Here is a 16453-nt window from a genome sequence, read left to right as displayed (position 1 = left end):
CCTTTAGCGTCGGCAGTCCAGCGTAGTATATGAACCCGACGCTATAGGGTAGTATCAATTGCGTCGGTTAAAAACACCGACGCTTAAGTGTATATTGCCACGGTTAACTGCCGACGCAATAGACCTGTCAACCGACGCCTAAAGTTAGTTTTGTGCGTCGGGTGTGTAGAATGCCGTAGCCTAAAGTTTAGTTTTATGCGTCGCAGGTCAAAGACCCGACGCAAGAAGTCGTACCTTAAGCGTCGGTGGTCATATAGGCGTTGCTTAAATTCATTTTTTTGGCCTGTATCTTATGCGTCGGTAGTCAAATAGGCGACGCTAAAGATTACACCTATAGCGTCGGCTTACAAACTGCCGTGGCTTAAAGTGTTTTTTTTTAATTTATACATATTTTTCTGCTTCTGACCCTTTTTTATATATATATTAACCCTGTGCATCATTCAGTAATGTAAATGAATCCAACACCAAATGCCCAAAGTCAATAGCACTAATAAACTAAAATTACACAAACTTAACTTGGAATTAATCAATGTACATTAAAATTAAATGTATTACAACCCATAATTCTTCTTGTCAAATTACATGTCCACACTAAAAATTATGAAATCAATACGTAGTAATAAGTCAGCTGCCTCAGTCTTCGCTCTCGTCCTTACCACTAAAAAGCTTGTAGTGGCCATTAAAGTCTGTCAACTATCTGTACATATGAGCAAGTAAAGCAAGTTAGTAGTCATATGATTACAAATGAATACATATAATTTAATTAATGGAAGTTGTTTTCAAACCTCATTATAGACATTCAACTGTAAAAAACTCAGCCCACAGTTCCCGAACCTCATTGAGTTCCTTCTTTAAATACCTTCTTGAACCAAGGCCCTTGAAAATGCAAATGATGATATTAACATATTTAGACAAAATAATGAGTTCAATATTCCTATAAGAATCATTAACTATATATTTTGCTCTTACCTCTTTCCAATTGGTATTAGGATTTTTTTGAGAAAGCAGGAATATTTCATGCATGTACCTCATAACAAATAAACCACACTCTGTACCTCCTTGTTGTTGAGGACACTATATGAAAACAATCCATATATGTATGTTTAGAAACAGGTTTTTTGAATTCAATTATTAAAAAACTTCAATGGTAGCGTGCAAACAGAATTATCAGTACTAAAAATATCCCATGCAGGCTGTCAAATTAATGGAATTATCACCTCTGTTTAACTGCCAACTAACTATATGAAAAACAGTAACACCAGAATATCAGGAAGATTATCTTTTAAGAATAAACAAACACGATGAAATATGCGGAGAAGTTAGTAGGTATTGAAATAAATTGGTAGCAAACATGTGTCATGTCAGATATTAATACTCAAATAGATTACAAACAAATTATTAAATTTTATCTTTGAATTCAATTACTTATTGATTTCTGTTATGTCTTCTTAATTATTCTGAATAATCTAAGGTCTTCTAATAGCATAACTACTCTAAATATTATGGTCCCTCAGATGAACATTATCTATCAATGCTACATCCTTTTTCTATCAAAATAATAATTTCAATCGCATTAGTACTTATAAACAAGGGATGCATATATACTGATTTTATGCAGCAAGTTACAAGTCAGTCCAGGAGACACCATTATAAACAAAGGATGCATATATACTGATTTCCTCAGAAACATCACCCTTCTTCTGTCCAAATACCATTTCTCTGTTTGATACACATATAATGGTCGAAATCGAATTGTACTTAAATATACAGCCCTCGTTAAGGAGGATCAGCAGTATATCTAAAATTGCAGAGATATGATGCTCTGCAGAGTATTTCTATATATACATATAAGTAAATGTTATATTGATAAATCCAAAGAATTATCGAGAAACACTGGTGCTAAGTTTTCATAATAGTAAAAAACATATAGGACTTATACAAATTTCTCCAAATCAAAAACCACATCCTAGTTACTATCGGTACTAAACTCACACTCAACTTTACGCAGCAGGTCAAAAAAACTCAGTAGAATAACATTTATCAGAGCAGTTACAAATGAGATATGATGAATACCTTGATAAAGAATAATATGCTAGCCCAAAGCTCAATGCTCCACGAGTTACAAGTTTGATTTGTCCTTGGACCTAATAACAAGCATTTAAATTAGTGCAGCAGGTTGGCTGAAATATGGTAACTAGAGAACATTCCACAGGAGATAACAGGTTTTAAGACCCTCTATAGCAGTGAATGTGTGTGTACTAAACTTGTGCCTGCATGAGCTAAATTATGTGTTGTACATTAAATTAAAAGCTATTTCTGACAATTTAATTTATTCAGATTTGGGTTCATAAGGTTTAATTTATTAAAGAATGAAAAGCACTCTACCTTAGATACAAGACTTAGTTCACATCTATATAATATATAATATCTATAATATATTTATATAATATTCAGATTTTGATTCTATTAAACTAACATATATATAATATATTTTATTCACATCTATTGAAGTACCTACTGAACTTCAATACATTTTTTGTACAAAGATTAGATAATCAGAAAAAATTATTGTATGTGTACAAGCTGACACAAGACCAAATAACTCCAGGAAGCAAGTTAATCAGATTTAATATATTTCTAGCACAACAGAATGAAAAGCACTCTCCTGGACAGAGGTGGCCACAATATAGTCTTTGCTAATACACACATATAAATTCTGTGTTGTACATTAAATTAAAAGCTAATTTCTGACAATTTAGGCTATGTACAAATCCTTCATTTACTATTAGACAGGCCTAGCTAAGAATGATCAGCGGTATATCTAAAATTGCAGAGATATGATGCTCTGCAGAGAATTTCTATAATATAAATAATATGCCACCTGGAATTTCTCCTGTTCTTTTCCTTTACTGGTAAATAGTTTGTTACACTCTAAGTAGTTCCAAATTTTTATTTTGTACCTCAGACTGCCAAGATTGTTATATACCAGTGGTATTACAAAGAACAACCAATGTTCAGCCTATAGCCTATAGTAAAAGTTTAAATCTCTGAAATTTTCAAGTTCAGTACAACTAATAAAAAGCTCATAAACTAGAAAACTCTGTCCTACACTTTTAATTTCATCCATAAATGTAATGCCGATAGTCAAAAATAATAACTATACATGATGTCAATCAAACAAATTATCTATATTAGAATAAGATCAACCTCTCTTGCAACCAAAAGCAAGTAATATCTGAAACCTTTTTCAGTATATTTATGAATATATAGCTAGTAATATCTGAAACCAAAAGTTGTATAATGTAGACAATTTCCTTGACAATTTCTTTAATGTACAGTATTATATTATCTATATATGCTTCGATAGGTTATGTGTATTGCAGACTCCTTAAGAAATAGGAACGAAGATTAAGAAATAGGAACGAAGATTAACCAGATAGCTAGCTTGTCAGCTCTCATCTTTGTCTGTTATTGCAGACAGAGCTGGTTAGAGTGAAAGTTTCAGAATAGGCTTTACTTTTTCTGCTCAATTTAAACAAAGTCCACCACTAATACATCATATTAATCCCCAATTCTGATGCAGGTATACATTATACAAACCCAGACTGGGTTTTTTGACACTGTTTGAAACTTACAAAGATGATAAAACAAGTTAAACAAGGACCATCTAACAAGGATTGGGATATGCCTTCTCATACTTGAAAAAATCAGAGTGCATAATTTCATATTTGGAAAACAAAATCCAGCAAACCAACCCAGCAAAATCCCAACCCAGTACCAAGCACCCAATATGAATCAAACACCAAAAAACCCAACCAAGAAATACAACCCAACCAGCAAAATCCCAAACATACTTAACAAAATCACAGTACCCAGCAAATTAAACTACATACCAGTAACCCTTGTTTTGCAGCCGACCAAAAAACCCAGCAAAGAGATACAATCAATCGAGGAAAGAACCCTAGTTTGTAGCAGACCCAGCGATTGAAATTGAGCCCCTGAGAGATTTAGATTGAGAGAGAGCTGAGAGATTCGGCGGGAGAGATTGAACACAGCCCGGAGAGAGAGCCTAGTTCTACAGCCCGGAGAGAGAGCAGCACCTACCTGGGAGATTGAGATTGATAGGGCGTTGAGGGATTGAGCGCTGAGAGATTGAGAGCTGAGAGATTAATCACTGAGAGATTCGCTCGAGCAATTGAGATTTGAGAGTAATTTCGTATAGAGCCAATTGAGAAACTGAACCAGATGGGCCAAGGCGCGCGACCTTATTCAGTTTTTTAATTTTTTAATATTTCAAAAAATGTCTATTACGTCGGGTTAAAAGAAAGGCGACGCTAGAGAGTTGCAGCTACAGCCACGGGTATCCTGAACCGCCGCTAAAATATACCCTTTAGCGTCGGTGTTCGAAAAACCGACGCCAATAGATCATTATAATTCATTTTAGGCGTCGGTTGTGGACAGAACCGACGCTTAAAGTAGTTTTGAGCGACGGTTATATATAAAACCGACGCAAAAGGGGCGTAGCAAAAAGCATTTTCTGTATTAGTGTAAACTGCCCCTAGAAGCACATAATAGAATAAGAGGGAGAAATAGGTTAGTAGCGTACTCAATCAAATGAGTTATTTTTCTCTCCAACCACGGACTCCCATACTACCCCACATAAGCAGAAAATCCATAACACCAAATGTTTTAAGATGCATTACATGTCGATACTCCAATCTTTCTGTCAAAAGATTGTCTTATCTGATACTTTCCTCCAACTTACGCATGTGAAACTTATTAGAAGTTGGTCGTATATGAAATCACATATATATCTCAAATTCTTTATGTACGTTTTCATTAATACATATATCTTTTGCTATTTTTGATTAAATTACGTATGTCACGTATTATATTTATCACTTCTTAACACAATTGAAAATAGAATTTTTATTTGTTAAAAAACTTTTCTACTATACACGTATTTTAAAATCTAATATCCTTAAAGAATATTGATAGAAACTATTTTATAATGATATGCATATACCTAGGGTTTGATGATACCTTTTTATTTCGCATAAAAAATTGTTATTGGTTTTGTGAATAATCAGTAGATGGTATTTGTTAGGAATTATGTGATCGCAAATAATAACTTAGCTTATAAATAGAAGAGATTGTCCAGACCAATAGTTAGTGTTTTTTTAATAGAATAGTGCTCGACAACAAATCTATAGTTGATATTAAGACTTGGCAAAATCCAAAACTCGAATCAAATCACAAAATTCTAGTTTGGTTTGGTATTTTTCATCAAGAATGGGTTAAAATCGAATTTGATATTGATTTTGTTCAATTCGATTTTAACCGAAATATTCGAATTAAAATTACATATACAATAAATTCTAAATATGCATATAAACTGGCCCCTAGAAGCACATACTAGAATAGGAGAGAGAAATCGGTTAGTAGCTTACTCAATCAAATGAGTTATTTTTCTCTCCAACCACAGATTCCCATACTACCCAACATAAGCAGAAAATCCATAACACCAAATGCTTTAAGATGCATGACATATCGATACTACGTTCTCTCTGTCAAAATATTGTCGTATCTGATACTTTCCTCCAACTTACGCATGTGACACTTATAGAAGTTGGTCGTATATGAAATCGCATATAAATCTCAAATTCGTTACGTACGTTTTCATTAATACAAATATCTTTTGCTATTTTTAATTAAATTACGCATGTCACATATTATATTTATCACTTCTTAACAAAATTGAAAATTGAATTATTTTTTTTTTGTTAAATAACTATTGTACTATACACATATTTCAAAATCTTATATCCTTAAAGAATATTGATAAAAAAACTATTTTATAATGATATGCATATACTTAAGGTTTGATTATACCTTTTTATTTTGCATAAAAAAATTATGATTGGTTTGTGAATAATCAATAGATGGTATTTGTTAGGAATTATGTGATCGTAAATAATAACTTAGCTTATAAATAGAAGAGATTGTCCAGACCAATAGTTAGTGTTTTTTTAATAGAATAGTGCTCGCCTACAAATCTATAGTTAATATTAAGACTTGGCAAAATCTAAAACTCGAATCACATCGCAAAATTGTAGTTTGGTTTAGTTTTTCCTCAAGAATTTGGTTAAAATCGAAGTTGATATCTATTTTGTTCGATTCAATTTTAACCAAAAAACCGAATTAAAATTACATATACAATAAATTTTAAATATGCACATAAACTTGCCCCTAGAAGCACATACTATAATAAGAGGGAGAAATCGGTTAGTAGCGTACTCAATCAAATGAGTTATTTTTCTCTCTAACCACGGATTCCCATATTAGTACCCCACATAAGCAGATAATCCATAACACCAAATGTTTTAAGATGCATTACATGTCGATACTGCATTCTCTCTGTCAAAATTAAATGTTGCTATTTTTGATTAAATTACGCATGTTAGATATTATATTTATCACTTCTTAACAAAATTGAAAATAGAATCTTTTTTGTTAAATAACTATTCTACTATACACGTATTTTAAAATCTAATATCCTTAAAGAATATTGATAAAACTATTTTATAATGATATACATATACTTAAGGTTTGATTATATCTTTTTATTTTGCATAAAAAATTATGATTGATTTTGTGAATAATCAATAGATGGTATTTGTTAGGAATTATGTGATCGCAAAGAATAAGTTGGCTTATAAATAGAAGAGATTGTCCAGACCAATAGTTAGTGTTTTTTTAATAGGATAGTGCTCGACAACAAATCTATAGTTGATATTAAAACTTGGCAAAATCCAAAACTCGAATCAAGATCGGAAAATTCTAGTTTGGTTTGGTTTTTTTCCTCAAGAATTCAGTTAAAATCGAAGTTGATATCGATTTTGTTCGATTCGATTTTAACCGAATTAAAATTAGACTTAATTGCAGAAAAATGGCCATAACTATTTTAATTTAACACGGAGATGATCGAATTATTTACTTAAACAAACGATGGTCCAAACGATTTTTTTCTTGCCGCCCGATTGCACTCCGTCAAATAATGCAGATGATCGTTACATACTTGAGGGCAGTGTGGCCAGTTGTCACAGCAACGGCTATAATTTATATATATATATAGATATATATATATATAGATATATATATATATATATATGTCAACCCATTGTTTTCTTCAGCCTACAACATCAAGAACCCTAATTTATCTTTCACCCAAATTAGTTGCGATGAATCGACAATGTCATTGTGGTTGCTGGGCTGTGGAGAAGGTGTCTTGGACAGAGTACAATCCAGGGCGCAAGTTCTTGACTTGTGCTAACGGTGGCCAAATTGGTTTGGGTGGCTGTGGATTTTTTCAATGGAGCGAGGAGGAGATGAATGCTAGAACCAAGTCCACGATTAATGGACTAATCAGGTGTCTCAAGCTAAAAGATGATGAGCACTTTGCTGAGCTCATTTCATAGAAGAATAGGTACGAAGATGAGATGAGGAAAGCAAATGAAGAAAATCGGAAATGGAAGTTGTGCTGTGTGGTACTTCTATTGTACATCATTTACCGGATCTTCAGCTCTGGTGAAGAAGAAGGCTAACTATTGTTGTTTGGAAATGGAAGTTGTGTTGTGTGTTGTAATGGAAGTTAAGTTGTAATGTCGGTATTATGTCTGTTGTTTAAGATGTTAAGTTAGGTCTTCTTTGGTTGTGTATGATGCTTTGGTTGTAATGAAAATGTTGTTTATGTGACATATGATGTTCTTGTTTTACTTTTGCCTACTCTTACAACAAAATTAGAAAGCAACAAGAATTCTTGTCCAAATCTAATCAACAAGAAATAGAGAACAAGAAGAACTTGATAACAAAAGTCATAACATTAAGACAACAGCCAAAGTCATTACAGTTGGTTGCATATGATCACCAAAAAGGACAACTACAATCATATCCGAAATTCACCATATATAATCCCAGTTCCCAATCCCCCCACATGCCAAAAAAATGCCTCAAACTAGCCAACAAACCAGAAAGAAAGTATGGGGCTTAATAATTTTCCCACAGGGATTACATTAACTGATTAAAAAGTCTAAAAGTGACAACATATTCATCTTTTCCTTTTTGGATTCAACTTTGTAGCTCTTGTTGTTGAGCTTCCTTGAGTGGCAGATTGGCCTCCTTGCCAGTTGAACATGGCTGGTATGTATTGCTGATCTTGTCCCTCAGCATTGGATGAGGTATTTGCTTGTTTCTGCAAATCATGTAATCATATTTAGTGATGAATACTATATTACTATGATTAAAAGTTAAGGAAATAAAACATGATATTTACCTTGAGAGAGCATGTCCTAGAATTATGGCCTTACTTTTTGCAAGTCTTGCAAACCACTGTGGATCTAGGCACACTACCCTCCACTGCACTTCCCTGGATCAAATCATTCATCTACATTGATGTGGATACATACATTACTTCACAAGCTTATTTCAAGTATTTAGTATGTAGGAGAAAGGATCATTAGTTACCCTGGCAGCACATGTTCTTGCGTTGTGGCCCTGTGCTTTGCAGTATGCACTGAAAATAATGGTCCCCCTTTTTGCTTAGCTTTTTAGGATCTCTAGGTATGTCATTTCTTTTCTTTTTAGGTCTACCTGTTGGAGTTTTGACATTTGGTGGGAGAGGTTTTGGTTCATTTGCTTTTTGCCAAAACTCAGGACCAACAATAAGCTCCAAAGTACAATTATAAAGCTGTAATAATAATCACAAACACGAGGTTAAAATAAAGACAACAACAATTATGAACAATGTATCTTAGTAGCTATTACCTTCCTGTAATTTTCCTTGCTGTAACAACTGTGCGCATGCATTTCCCAAGAGTCATTTCTCACAGCTATACATGCACAGGCATGATAGCAAGGAATCCCAGTTAAATCCCACTTTCTACAGGTACAAGTTTTTTTGAATAAATCGACAACCAACTCATGCCCCCCATCTGTACATGTCATAAGATATGTATTGCCTCCTGACCATGCAACAATACAATTACCAGCATAATGAATGGCCCTACAGCAAATACATATATAATTTAGTAAATGCTTAGAATAAGATGCAACATTATTTTTAAGAGCTACAACAGCTTACTTCTAAAGTTTTTTGAGTGGACTTGGGCCGATAAAAGATTCCCTGGCCAACAGCTTGTCCCTTCTTATTTGAATTCGTTTCATGACTGATTTTTGTAGTTCTCTAAACATGGTTATGATAGGTAAATCTCTATATTTCCTAATACTGCTATTAAACACTTCACAGTGATTGTTAACAAACATATAACTGTGAACATGTGTTTTAAAAACAGCTCTTGTCCACTCACTCTTGGATTTGACCATCAGCCATTCATGGCATTTGGGAGCAATCTGTAAAAATTTGCGGATAGAAGATATGCAGTGTTAAAAAATGCAGTGCTTGAAAATAAAAATAGTTTAGGAATTGTACCTCTTTCATCTTATTCATATGCAAATTAAATTCCCATTCTGTAATGGGCCTATCAGATTTCTACAGTAATTGTCTTAAAGCAATGCCCTTGAATTCCTTGTGCATATTTTGGTACAAATGCATCACACAAAATTTGTGTTCTGCATTTGGTACCATTTGTTCTAATGCATTGATTAGACCCTATGCAGCATACAAGAATTCAAATCATTAACCAACAATTCAAAGCATAAAAGAATTCAAATCATTAACCAACAATTCAAAGCATAACATGTATAAAATGAAAAGAGGCATACCTTCTGCCTATCAGAAATGAAGGTTCATTGAGTATCATCTTGAATCTTCATATCTTGCCTCAGCGAATCCAAAAACCAAGTCCTGGATTCCGTGTTTTTAGTTTCTACAAATGCCCATGCAATGGGTACATGCCATCATTGGCATCCACCCCACTGCAGCTAATAGTTGACCACCAAAAGGGCCCTTAAGGTGGCACCCATCCAAGCCAACAATATGCCTATAGAATTGTACAAAGGCCTTCTTCAAAGGTCCAAGGCACACATACATTCTCAGAAACCTACCACTATCTGTTCCTGGCTCTGGATCCTTAGTCAAAATCTTCACTGTGCTCTCCGGAAGGACCCTCTTCACTTCAAATCCATAATCCCAAACTTGACCAAATTGTAATTCATGAGTGCCATTGATCTTAAGTAATACTCTAATCTTGGCTCTGTAGACAGAGTGCTTGGAGACCTCACACTTCAAATCATTAAAAATTTTCTTATGAAAACTACTGATTGGCCACCTTGGATTCATCCTTAATTCTTTCTCATAATAGGCAGAGCTAATTTGCTTCTGATGGAATGTGGGCATGCAAGTGTGTTTAGTTGTCAAAGCTCTTATTTGGTACGTAGGTGTTGCTCTTGTTAAGTGGAGTAGCATACACCTTCCATTTGCAAGGGTGTTTGCAAATGTATTTAATTTTCTTCCCATAATTAGGAACAAGTGTAACTGACCTCCTCTCCAATATGGCATGTGTCATCACTGTCTTTTTGAAAGTTGCTGAACTATTAAACAACATTTCTATTTCAAAAGTGGGTCTTTCCATGTCAATATCTTCATTGAAAACTGTGAAGCCTTCATCTTCATCATCAGTTGAGTTGCAATCCATTCTTTCTTCATCTGATGCAGCATACACACTAGAAGTCTCACTCTCTGCATTGTCGTATGTGACTGCATTCTTGCCCTTGTCAACATTCTTGCCTTTGTCAACATTCTTTCCCTTGTCAACATTGGTGCCCTTGTCAACTATTTTCCCCTTATCTTTTCTTTGATTTTTTTCCCTTGTTAGTAGTGTTTTTTCACTACTTGCCTCATCATTTTCCTGAAAATTATCATAGTCCTCATGGACTGTCCTGTTAGCATGCTTGTCAAATATGAGATCATCATCACTAATGTCCTTGTTGGACTCATCTAAATAAAAACTCTCACTTTCAGTCTCAGATGCATCAGCCACATACTCACTATCAGACTCATCATCATCAGAGAAGTCTTTATGCAGTCCCTCTAATTCCCTAACACTCTCTTCCAAATCTAATTCTGGTTTTGTTGAATCTGGAAAAGGATTTTCCATGAGTATTTCTTCTTGTGATGACCCCATTTCTTTTTCCAAACCAATTGCTGGTATTGTTATCACATATATCTCCATGTAGCCATACATAGGATTGATAATTTGACACATATCCAGAACATCCCCATCACTTACTAATTCAAACAAATCTACATCTAAAGTGGTGCCTGGCAAGTGATACCACAATCTGAAAAAAAAACCTCAGAACCACAAGAGACAATCATAGAGTATAACTCTAGCAAGCTCGTTTGATCACCTTCACAAAAATCAATATAGTGCACTGAACCACCTCTATACGACTTAGGGTTTTCTTCAAATTTCCCATCTAGATACAACTTAATGGTGAACTGTTCTTCTGGGGCTGAATTACATATGCAACAAAACACATATATTTCAAATTAACAGTGAACACAAAAATCAAAAGGGGCCACTGATACCACAAAACAATACAGATTTCAAGATAATTAACAACAACCACAACTAATACTAACACATAACATTTGTTTAACACTATAAGCCCCAATTTTTAAGCAACCTAATCATGAAATATGCATGCACAAATATAACAGCAGAGAGATTAGAGTACTTACACTGATACCCAGGACACTCGTGAGGCTTGTACTTGTCTATTTCATCCTTGCCCCTGACTACCCACGCCATGTTCGTCGAAATCAAAGCTGTAAGATGAGTCTCGAGCAGTAGGGTTTTGTTTTTGGAGGGAGATGTAATGAACTGAGGTAAAGTATTGTTTTTATATCACAAAAGCAATGGTTAAGACTGTTATACCCCTAAAAACTAAACGGTCGTCTGCATTATTTGACGGAGTGCAATTGGGCGGCAAGAAAAAATAGTTTGGACCATCGTTTGTTTAAGTAAATAATTCGATCATCTCCATGTTAAATGAAAATAGTTATGGCCATTATTCTGTAATTAAGTCTTAAATTAGTAACTAGATAAATAAATCTTGCTAAAACTAAAATCTTAAAAAATTTATTGTTCTGATTCACCTAAATTAGAAATTAAGAAATATTCGAATATAATTTTAGTCCTTATGGTACGAATCTACAAATACTAAAACGGGATTGTGCACTTGTTATTTAGACAATGCAAACAATAAGTTAGATTGTAGAAGGGGGGTTGAATACAATCTACAAAAATTTGAACAACTTTTGCACAAGAGATTATATTCAAACTACAAGAGAATATAAAAGCTAAAACAGAAATTTAAAGAACAAGGATCTTAAAAATTTCAGATGGATTGTTTGATCCACCTGAGAGATTTTTATATCAAGAACCTTCCAAGTAAAAATACTTGGCTGCTTACAAAAGAATGAAGAGCAGAAGCTTACAATTTCTTGCTAACTTTCTCTAGTGCTTTGCTCTTCAGTTCTTGGTGTTTGGATACACTGAAATGTAGAATTACAAAGTGAATATATACTACTACAAACAAAACTAGTCTGTAAAAGTATTTTCCTACTCACTTTCTAGCTAGTACAAATATAGAATTTCTTGGACTTGATACTGCATTCGGCAGCTTGAAATTCTTGTTGCTTTGCCAGAAATGGTAGGCTTCGAGGTTCTCAATATTTGACTAAACTCCTTTTGGTTTAGCTTCCAAAGCTGGTGCAGCATCTGTCACATCAACCCATGTGAACTTTGTCTTTTACCTGACTTGTAGCTGTCAATTGCTGATAATCAATTGCTAATATTATCAATTGATAATACTCTGAAATAGCAGTTGATAGTCTTCTTTGAGTAATGGGATAATGATGATGTTGATATAGCGGTTGATAATCTTTCTTCCAAATAGCCATTGATACTTTATAATTATCGATCGATCTTCACTTCACTTGGATAGATTACATGACTTCTCATATTTACAATTATGTCACCCTATCTAAACATCCATTGATAGATCAACTTCTAATCTAAAAGTACACATTATTTTTACATCAACTGCTAAGATACTCTAGCTTTGTTACAGTACCTCATCATCCGTTGATGGGTCAATCTGATCAATTGATACTGCCTTAGCATGCCATCAATTGATCAGCTACATGTAATTTTATTCTAAGTAAGAATAAAATACTTTGTATCATGAAGCATCACATATTCCTAACAGCACTTGCAATTAATTTTAAAATCTAATTTTAGGCACGTCAAGATCCCTTCTTGGAATCCTTCTTTTTCTTCGCCTCCCCCTTTCTACGGAGAATGCGGGACATGGTGCCATCGAATCCGCTGATTCGCTCTTAGAGCTCCAGCTTCTCCAAACGCTTCTTCCCTCAGCATCTCCTGCTTAAGAATACAGTTGAGCGCCAGGAACATGATCTTGATCTGAGTTTTTTTGACTCAGATCTGGGATGTCAAGGACCCCGTATCATACACCGTTAATGGTAATGGTGAAGCAGGAGTAATTAATCCTAATGATAGCCATTGGTGAGTAGAGAGAGTTTTAGAAACAAAGAGGGTTTTTGAGAGTTGAGAGCTTGTGTGATGAGAAAGAAAAGTGATACATGCATGGCTTTTGTAGAGGAGAGTTTAGGAAAATGAATAGACACGTCCATAAAAGCATGATTATAATTAGACACGCTTAATTAGACATCAACAAATTTTCGTTAGATTTCCTAGGCAAGATTATACGTAATACTATTTTAACTTTGTTAAAAAGAAAATAGTGTGGCGTATAACACTGAGTTTCGAAGCAAGAAAGATCAATGCGCAAGAGAGATTATTAGACAGCATGTATTTGATGAACAAATATCAATACATAGCAATTATTCATATTAGCATGCATACCCTTAAAACAAGTAATCTCAGTTTAACATTTCTCATAATAGAATATTAAAAATATAAAAAAATTATGAATTCCATTATAAGTTATAATAACATTTCTCAGATTGTCGACAAGTAAATATATTTTTGTAGAACTCAACAGGAACTCTGAACAAAATGTATATCATGAACTCTCGATACAAATTTAATTGAAAATTTCAAAGGTATTTATTAATTTGATTTATCTAAATTAAATCAATTTTGAATTTGAACTTTTCCTTTTTTTTTCTGAGTTTTCGATAAGTGAAGAATGCCTATCGAGAGGTCTACAATAAGTCATGCCGTGAACTTGACAATATCGATTGATACCTTGATATGACTTTCCACGATTTCCAAAATGTCTTATCGACCCCTCAGTTTGTGATATACCCTTGTTTCAATTTTTGCCTTGTTGTAAACTCTCCAAACTATTGAGTAAGTCCTTAAAATTTATTCGTTAAGCAATTTAGTTGGAATATTTGGAAAAGGTCCAAGTTTTGAAATTTCTCAAAATTAAAATTTTAAGTTTTATTTTTGATTTTTACAAATATGCAGCGGAGTTCCAAAATATTTATAAATCATATCTCAGTAAATTTTCACTTCAATAAAATTAGATTTTTATAATGTAAAAAATCAGCTGTTGCAACAATTTGACTGACTTTTATGTTAATTCATAAGATAAGAATTTAGCATGCCAATTTCACTCACTAATCTTTACAAAGTAGTGTACCTTTATGACGTATCTTTTTCTTTACCACGTCTCCATAATACCAGTAGCATTACAAAATAGCGGTTTAGTGTGTATATACCTTTTTCTCTAATTACTTCTCTCTCTTAATTGAGAAATCCTCCGAATCAAATTTAAAATCGCTAGAACTTGACATTCAAAGGAAGGCTTCTCATATGAAATTTGATAGGGGAAATATAGTAATATGTAATGTAACCAAACATACTCTTTACATGCTCAAAGATGGGTTCACTTTAAAGAACATAGTAATATGTAATCAAGCTAAGTGGATTCCAATATCTAACCATCTAACGAAAGAATCGACTTTAGCTTGATGTTGATTTTGGCAAACATTAGGTGTCTCACTAAAATGTTTAGCAAGCTTTTTACTCTGTTTGGATCTGGCGCTTACCACTGCGCTAAAAGCCCGAGCTTGTAGAGAAGGGGAAACCTTATTTTCTTATACTTCGCACATTACAAGCACCTCGTGTTCGTGTTTATATGACTAGGGAGATGATGGACACAGAGCCCATAATGTAGCGTTTTGTCCTAAAATAATGCTACACGATCTATTGTCACTGAATGATATTGGAGGCATTTATTTGGATCATGATATTCAGGACATTAAATTATAAATTTGTGTTAGCTGGGGCCAACACCCCTAAAAGATACGTTTTTTGTATTGTATTTTACTGATAAAAAATAAAATGTTCTCAATTTTAATATTTATCATTGGATTGGATACCAATGAACAGTTAGGATATTGAACGCAAATACTCCACCAAAATCATGGACTCCAAGAAACTTTGGGGACGTTTGGGCAAGCTTAAAAAAGTGTTTTTTTTGCTTAAAGTAAAGACGTGGATTAGAAGTCAGAAGTAAATAAGTTAATAAAGTGTTTGGAAAGAAGTATAAGTTGTGAGAGAGACGACATCAATCTTAATTACTTCTTAAAAGTGCTTCTACTTTTTTTTGTCAAGTAAAAGTGCTTCCACTTATTTAAACAAACGGGTCAAGAAAAGTAGAAGGGAGAAGCAGTAGCCGATTCCGTGAAACAAACACGCACTTTATATACTCCCTCCGTCCCAATCATTCCTTTACACTTTCCTTTTTGGATGTTTCATCCAATTCTTTACATTTCAAAACTTACCAAAAATAGTCAATGAGTCCCACCACTTCTCCACTTTTCACACTACTTTTACTCCAATATCCTTTTTTTATACATTAAAAAATAATGGGTTCCACCACTTCACCAACTTTTCTTTCTCTACCACTACTTTATACATATTTTTTAACCTCCGTGCTCAACTCATTCAATAAGAAATGGGAGGGACGGAGGGCGTATTGATTTGTTTGATATTCCTTCTGTCCCATTTTACATGTCCATTTTAGCTTTTTACCAGTCAAATTGACTGTAATTTGGTTGAAAATTACTTGTATTATATAATTTAAAATAATAATAGAAATTATATCATTAGATAGTATATCTAGTCTATTTTAATACGCAACTTTCAGATTTTAAAAATGATGAATAGATAATTTGTAATGTCTAGTCAAAAATTGGTCAATTTGACTCCTTGGAAAATCCAAATGGACAAGTTAAAGGGGATAGAGAGAGTATATTTTTTAAAAATCCCAAAGCTAGGATTATTAACCATATTTAGGGCTGAGCACGGTTCGGTTTGGACTGTTTTGAAGGTCCAAACTGAATTTTTCAGTTTCGAAAATTTACAGACCATATCCAAACCGAATGTTATAAAAACCAATCCAAACCGAACTGATTCTTAACGAATTGGTTCGG

General features: G+C 33.7%; 1 long non-coding RNA gene across 2 annotated transcripts; it reads right to left on the bottom strand.

Annotated features, from left to right (window-relative positions):
• Positions 1-511: 511 nt before the first annotated feature.
• Positions 512-4224, bottom strand: LOC108201758 (uncharacterized). Of its 2 annotated transcripts, XR_010287937.1 has the most exons (6): positions 4105-4224; positions 3894-3998; positions 2074-2144; positions 970-1074; positions 786-876; positions 512-697 (listed from the first exon to the last, which is right to left on the bottom strand). It is a non-coding gene; the product is annotated as an uncharacterized LOC108201758 (long non-coding RNA). The 2 variants fall into 2 exon arrangements; XR_001802914.2 differs by having other exon boundaries at positions 3894-4216.
• Between the last annotated feature and the right edge of the window lie 12229 nt (positions 4225-16453).

The sequence above is a fragment of the Daucus carota genome, chromosome 9 (genome assembly GCF_001625215.2).
Source record: "Daucus carota subsp. sativus chromosome 9, DH1 v3.0, whole genome shotgun sequence".
Lineage (NCBI taxonomy): Eukaryota > Viridiplantae > Streptophyta > Magnoliopsida > Apiales > Apiaceae > Daucus > Daucus carota.
The sequence above is the reverse complement of the archived record's forward strand: the minus strand, read 5'-3'. Positions and strand labels throughout refer to the sequence as shown.